Genomic DNA, 8,308 nt, shown 5'->3' on the forward strand with positions numbered 1-8,308 from the left:
AGTTGAGATCAGATTAAGAGGGGAACAGCTATGGCAACTTTCATAGGAAAGCGAAGAAACAGGGCGCAGGACCTTTGAATTACTACCAGATGTCAGGGAAAGAATAGAAATGACATATTTCGAACCAACCAGGGGACTCATCCATTTTCTCGCTGGACATGGACCCTATTCGACATATCTATGTCGATTTGGGAAAAAGGCGACACCTACGTGTGACTGTGGTGCTCCGGAATGCACTCCTGACCATGTGGTCTACGAGTGCCCACTCTTCAATGATGTGGCCTCAGAGTTACGTGAACAACTACCTCATAATAACACTTATAGACTGCTAAGACATCAAGACACCTTTCGGACCATTAACAAACTGGCTAACGCGGTTTCACAAAAAGTCTTAAGGGACTATCTGAATGAACCACATTAGCACATGATTAGAGACTTATTAAATCACTGATCAAGACAGCACCCTATTCCCAATCCGCCCGGGCACGGAAAGGTCGACTTTTCAGTCTAGAATCCGCCGAGCCCCGGGATTAGGGGGAATGGGGAGCAACCCCACCGATCCAGACAACGCACCCAACTGTGACAGTAGGTTAAGTGTAGTTGTAGGACCTAGTTTATAGATACTTTTTAGGAACCTGCAGCGACCAACTCCATGGCCTGCCCAGTGTCAGGGGCACGCCCATTGGGGTTAGCTCAGTGGGCAAGGCCTAATAGTAGGTTTATACTATTAGCTGACACCTTTGTAACGCTGCAGGCTTAGTGACTAGTATATAGTTAGTTTAGTTAGGTCACCATTTAGTCCTTAATTAACATACTAATTGCCCATTGTAGTTTCCATGTACTTTGCTATTTGCTACTAACTAGTTACTAACTTATATTTAGAAAAGCTGCAATTGTATTGTATAAATGTATGAGATCTTCGGCCCACTAATCAATTAAGGCAGTGGGCTATACTGTATAATTAATATGATATGGAAAAAATAAAGTTTTTTTTAAAAAAAAAAAAAGCTATAGAAAAGAGTACAGAGCTAAGTTTAGGATAATGAAGGACGAGAATGGAAAATGATCACTACGACTGAAGGAAATTTAGAGAACTGGAGGAAATACTTCAGAGGACTGCTGAATAACCCGGTAGATACATACAACAATGAAATCAAGGCAGAAAACAGTAGGAATGTACAACAATCAGTCGAAGAACCAACTCTGATGTAGGTGAAGGAGGCAATATAAAGGCTAAAAAAGACATGATATCAGCAGAGCTCACCAAAGAAGGGGGAAAGAAGATACATGAATTGTTAGCCGAATTGATAAAAAGAGGTATAGAGAAAAGAAGGAATGCCAGAGAAATGAAAATGTCCCATATACAAGGAAGGAGACAAAATGCTGACACAGGCGTGCAGAGGGATATCTCTCCTATGCACGTGCTATAGAGTAATATCAAGAATTTACTGAAAAGGCTCAAGCCATACTTTTAGGAAATATTAGACACAGCACAAGCAAGGTTCAGAAAAGGTAAATCAACAATCGACCTAATATCCACACTAAGACAAATATTAGGTAAGAACTGGGTGCACATGATACCTTTTGCCTCATTATAGATTTCAACAACGCATTTTACGGCATAGTAAGGGAGGAAATGTGGAGGATAATGGCATATTATGGGATACCTGACAAGCTGACAAAGCTCACTAAAATGTGTGTAATGGAATCAAAGTGTAGAGTGAAAGAACAGGGGGAGTTCTCAGAAGCATTTGAAGTAGAAACAGGAGTGAGACAGGGAGATATAATATCAAACCTGTCCAATTTTGCCCTCAACAACACCCTGAGGAGAGTAACATGGGACAGTGCAGGAGTCACCATAGGAAGAAATATAAATGTCCTGGTTTTTGCGGATGATATTGTGCTGATAGGAAAGAACATGGAAGACCTGGAGAAAATGGGGACTGTGCTAATGGAAGAAGCGAAGAAAGTAGGTCTAAGTGTAAATGAAAGTAAAACAAGGTTCATGGCAGTAGCAAGAAGAGCTCATTTAGAACCAAACCATCTAAAACTAGGAAATCTAACACTACAGAAGACAGCCACATTCACGTACTTTGGTGTCAACATCAACCAACAAAACCGTATAGAACAAGAGATAGTAACAAGAATTCAAGCTGGGAGGGAAGAAGTCTACAAGCTATGCACAACATCATAGGATAGAAGTTAGTATCAAAGGCAGGCAAAAATAAGAATACATCAGCTCATCGTCAAGTAAATAGTGTGCTATGCAAGTGAGACATGGACCCTGATAAAGAAAACAGAGAAAAAACTCATTACTTTTGAAAATAAAGTACTGAGAAAAGTATATGGAACAGTGAAATAAAATAGTGGAGAATAAGGAAAAACAGAGGACTCAGACAATCATACACAACTTGCATACACACTGCCTGACGTCGTAGCGAGTGTGAAAATTAAGAGACTTAGATGGTACGGATATGTGAGGAGGAGAGGGGAGAACACGGTAATAAAGGCTGTGAAGGATGGAGAAGCTGAAGGAAAGAGACCAATGGGACGGCCGAGAATGAGATGGAAGGATAATACCATGGGAGACACGCAGATACTGGGTCTGGGAGATGAAGATGCAGATGACAAGAAAGTGTGGAAGGCTGGACTGAGTGAGACTAAGCACTGGCTGCGGTTTGTGTGGCCAATATAAGTAACTAAGTAAGTATTCCGGGTGGGAAGGAGCGCCTGGTCCCTGCACGATTCCACCCGGCGGATTTGTGTCGAGCTCCGGTGAACCGGCCAGTCTGTGGATGGTTTTTAGGCGGTTTTCCATCTGCCTCGGCGAATGCGGGCTGGTTCCCCTTATTCCGCCTCAGTTACACAATGTCGGCGATTGCTCCGCAAACAAGTTCTCCACGTACGCGTACACCACCATTATTCCGCCACGCAAACATAGGGGTTACACTCGTCTGGTGTGAGACGTTCCCTGGGAGGTCCACCGAGGGCCGAACCGCACAAGAACCCTGGGTTCGGTGTGGAGCGACGGAGGGGTGAAGTGGACTGCGGTAGTCGTCGTGGGGTTGTGGACCACTGAGACTGCTGCGGGGACGAAGCCTCTCCGTCGTTTCTAGGTCCCCGGTTAACATACAATACAACTAAGTAAGTAAGTAAGAAAATCTTTCTGTACGAGCTCCGATTTCTCTTATTTTATTAGGACAATAATTTCACCCTCTCTAGGTTGACGACAGTAAACTGTTTTCGCATTCGGAGAGAAAGTTGGTGAGTTAAAATTCATGAAAAGATCTCGCCGCAACGAAAGCGCCTTTGTTTTAATGGTTGCCACCCCAGCTCGGATATCATATCCGTGACACCCTCTCCGCCACTTCGAGATAATAGAAAGCGTGCTTTTTCGATTTTCTCCGTCAGTCCCATCTGGCAAGGGCCTCGTACCGCACAGCAGTACTCTAGCAGATGACTGAAAAGGGTAGTGTTGAGTTTCCTTAGTAGACATGTTACATCTTCTAAGATTCATGGTGATCGTTCCAATTTAAATTGTTCGTAATTGTAATTACTAGGTATTTAGTTGAACTGACAGACTCTAAGTCGTCTAACTGAAAGGTAACGGATTTCGTTTCGTACCCATGTGGTGACCTCACAGTTTTCCTTATTCAGAGAGAATTGCCACTTTTTGCATCATACAGATATTTTGTCTAAATCATTTTGCGATTTATTTGTACACATATTGGTATATACATAGATATGCTTAAGATTATGGGCCTCTGTGGCGCGTTAGTATTATTTCTAACAAAACAGTCGACACTTGATTACATTTGAAGAGGCGTAAGTGTTTTGTTGTAGATTTGGCGTAGACAAAGACATTGCAAGCATGCAGCAAAGTCAGAATTTCATGGGTATGTAACTCTCGTCCCATTTGCTAACGATCCTACATACGATATGATTTAGAACGATGTAACGACTTGATATAAAAAGGGCGCAACGCCAGCATCCTGGACTCGGATGAGCAGGTGGGATTCCAGCTGCGGCCCAGCTGTTCCCAGCGCAGTATCGTGTTCGACTTCTGCAGTTTCTGCAAAGTTGAGGCTCACTGTCCGTAGCGCCGTTGTGGTGGACCGGCGGTAATAAAGCCGACACAAGGCGTAGATAGGCCTTTGTGAGGCCCAGCTGAGAAGCGCTCCGTGAGGGTGAATGGTGCCCGCGGCTTCGTGCTGAATGGCTCACCGTCCCTACGAGGCCAGGTGCATCTGGGCCGCATTACAGCTACGCTCTACCTGTCTCCTCTCTGTGAACGAAGACAGCTGCAGGCCGACACCTGTCCGCCTGTCCGCGCCTCGCAGCACTGGTGGGTGGCGACGGGCCAGTCTCCCTGCAGCATTCCACGAACAGGTATTTTCTATCTGCTCCGCATACACATCACTAGTACCGCTATATAGGAAAACAACTGCGCAATGAAACGTCGTCATTTCTGTGAACAGATTTCCACAAACGAAACATATAACCCGAAACTCGTTTTTCCTTTCACATTCAGACAGACAGGCGTCGCGATTTCTGACACCTGCTATCTACTGAACGCTTGTGTTTATTCTCCATCTCCGACCGTATTGCTAGTTTTATATTTTGGAAGTTAATAGCCTAGTAGTGGATAATGAGAGGGTAAATGAAATCGAAAGCTCCATCAGGCCAACGGTGAGTTCATCCGCGTGGTTGTTTCCATTTTAGACGCAATATTTCGACGACCGACTCAGTAGTCTTCTTCAGGTGTTACGAATTGTGTTTTAATTTGTGCAGACTGCTAATAGAGATAACACATTGACGAAAAAAAATTGCAACACCACAAAATAATTAATGCGGAGTAAAGAAATTTCGAAACTACATATGTCTAGGTAACATACGTAAAAGATTAACGTTGCTGTATCACAGATTAATGTAAGCGCGCGATAAGCCATTGAAGATGTGAAATGCTGGTATGTTAATAACTTGTGTAGCTGCCAGAATGTTGCATACAACCACGAAAAGTTGTGCATGCATTGAGTTGAGCAGGTGCTGGATGTCAGTTTCTGGTATGAAGTTCTGCGCCTGTTGCACTTGGTCGGTTAATGCTATTCGTGGATGACGCTGGCGTTGTCGTCCAATGATAGGTTCTCGACGATAATGGAATGTAGTCGAATTAAGTCGGGTGATGCTGAGGGAATTAGATTAGGAAATGAGACACTTAAAGTAGTAAAGGAGTTTTGCTATTTGGGGAGCAAAATAACTGATGATGGTCAAAGTAGAGAGGATATAAAATGTAGACTGGCAATTGCAAGGAAAGCGCTTCTGAAGAAGAAAAATTTGTTAACATCGAGTATAGATTTAAATGTCAGGAAGTCGTTTCTTAAAGTATTTGTATGGATTGTAACCAAGTATGGAAGTGAACGTGGACGATAAATAGTTTATACAAGAAGAGAATAGAAGCTTTCGAAATGTGGTGCTATAGAAGAATGCTGAAGATTAGATGGGTAGATCACATAAGTAATGAGGAGGTATTGAATAGAACTGGGTAAAAGAGGAGCTTGTGACACAACTTGACTAGAAGAAGGGATCGGTTAGTAGGACATGTTCTGACACATCGAGGGATCACCAATTTAGTGTTGGAGGGCAGCGTGGAAGGTAAAAATCGTAGAGAGAGGCCAAGAGATGAATACACTAAGCAGATTCAGAAGGATGTAGGTTGCAGTAGGTACTGGGAGATGAAGAAGCTTGCACAGGATAGAGTAGCATGGAGAGCTGCAGCAAACCAGTCTCAGGACTGAAGACCACAACAACAACAACAACAGGTTCTCGATTGGAGACCATAACTCTAGTGTGGCAAGTGGGAAGCAGCAAGCATATATTCTGAGGTGACAAAAGTCGTAGGATAGCGATATGCACATATACAAAAGGAGTTATCCCGTTCACAAGGGATAAAAGGGCAGTGCGTTGGGGGAACTGTCATTCGTACTCTGGTGATTCACATGAAAGGGCTTCAGATGTGATTATGGCCGCACGACGGTATTAATAGTGTTTGATCGAAAAATGGTAATTGGAGCTAGACGCAACAAACATTCCATTTCGGAAATCGTTAGGGAATTCAGCGTTTGCAGATCGACAGTGTCACGAGTGTGCCGAGAATACCAAATATCAGGCATTATTCCTAACCACGGACAACGCAGTGGCGGACGGCCATAACTTAACGACGAAACTGAGTGCTAGTGGGTTATGGCAGCAGCAGATCGACGAGGGTGCCTTTGGTAACAGCACGAGACCGCCTGCAGGCCGCTCCTGGGCTCATGACCATATCGGTTGGACCCTTGAGGACTGGAAAACCGTGATCTGGTCAGAAGAGTCCCGATTTCAGCTGGTATGAGATGATGGTATGGTTCGAGTGTGGCGCAAACCTTACGAAGCCTTGGACCAAGGTTGTCAGCAAGCCATTATGGAAGCTGGTGGTGGCTCCATAACGGTTATGCTGTTTTTACACGGAACGAACTGGGTCCTCTGATCCTACAGAACTAGTCATTGACTGGAAATGGTTATGTTTGGGTACCGAGAGACCATTTGCAACCATGCGCCCAAGGAGAGACAGATTTTTTGTGAAAAACAATAAGCAAAGTCAGTACGCCACAATTGTGCTCCATTTTTTGAAGAACATTCTGGACAATCCGAGCGCCCGACATAAATCCCATCGACAAAAACGAGAAGTTAGTTAGTGCACAAAACCCTGCACAGGCAACACTTTCGCCGTTGTGGATGGCAATAGAGGCAGCATTACTCAATATTTCAGCTGGGGAATTCTAACGACTTGTTGAGTCCACGCCACGTTGAGGTGCTGCACTAAGCCAGAAAAAGGAGATCCGACACGATAATAGGTGGTATCCTACGACTTTTTTCACCTCAGTGTACATGCAGAATTCCTATCCGGTCGGATCTTTCGCATATCGACTTAGGGTGGTGGCTTTCTATGGACCAAGTGCGTGACTCCGTGTGCGAACAGAACGAGTTAAAAATCCTTTTGTGGCACAGTAGGCAAATACGAATAACGTGAGACATTAGAGGACGCAGTACAGGAATTGGGCTTCGTTATTTTAAATCTAGTGGGTCAGCCGAGAACTTTTGGAGGATAAGATGATGCTGCCACTAATACAGAGAAGCTTCAGCAAATCCGATGGCAGCAGCTAAGATTAATAGCCGACAAGTGTTCCAGTATCTCTCATCCAGTGACCATAATGTAACTGTCAGCGAAGGGGAAAGTGGCAACAGTAGAAGGAGACAAGCAGAGGGAAACATGATTGGATTAGATATCAGGAAAACGAATTGGATAATTTCTTGTCTAACACACGGAGCATATTGATCCAGGTTCTCCAACTGTGGTGCTGATCTTGAATAAAACGTCAGTTCAACTCAACTTGTACTGTTCTTGTTCTTTAAAAATCACGACCTGTTTCGGACCCGAAGGCCATTACCCAGTGGTATGTGCCAGACGTCTTGAGAGAACATATTCGTTCTATGTTTTCTCATGACACCTGTCATACACCAATGTACAATGGCCTTAGAGGACGAAACCGGTACGATTTTTAAGGCAAAAATGCAGTTTGAGCTGATACTTTATTCTGTATGGCGGTGCATACATAGCAGCATTTCCGAAGGAATGCTTCAGATACATGTTGACTTGGGTGCGCAGCCACTAATCGAAAATTTGCGAAGAGTACAGAACGGCTATACTGCTAAGAAACAGGCAAATAGCCAAGCTACAATCCCGTCGAGCCCAGAACTCACGAGCTTGAGACGAAAAGCAAGAAGAAGAGCTTATCAATGCGCTGTAGGCCAATCGTCGCGCACTGCGAGGCTCAACGAATGCAGGACAGTTAAGATGTGCCTCAAACTGAAAGAATACACTGGAGAAGTTTCATCGAGGGAAATTGCTATCTGACGTATGAGGAAGACCGTACAGGCTGTTGCCAGAAAAGGTGAAAGGATTTACTGTCATGTCCACGATTCGTAGATGATGTGTCAATGACTGCTGGACTGAGGGAGTCAGCAGAACTAGATAACGAATACGTCAATCAGGTATTGGTGTCATTTTTTGCTCAGGAAGAAGTTGATGTCACAGTTTTCGAGCTCAAAGCTCCGGATGGCGTCTCGCTTGACGTGCAGATGACATGTCCACTGATAGTGCCCTATTTGACAGTATTAGTGAACGATGCCTTGAGAACAGAAAGGATTTCGGCGTCGGGAAACAACTAGAGTATTAGTAATTAAAAAGCGAAAGGATAAAGATCCGGCGTCA

This window comes from Schistocerca piceifrons, chromosome 5 (assembly GCF_021461385.2).
Source record: "Schistocerca piceifrons isolate TAMUIC-IGC-003096 chromosome 5, iqSchPice1.1, whole genome shotgun sequence".
NCBI classification, from domain to species: Eukaryota; Metazoa; Arthropoda; class Insecta; order Orthoptera; family Acrididae; genus Schistocerca; species Schistocerca piceifrons.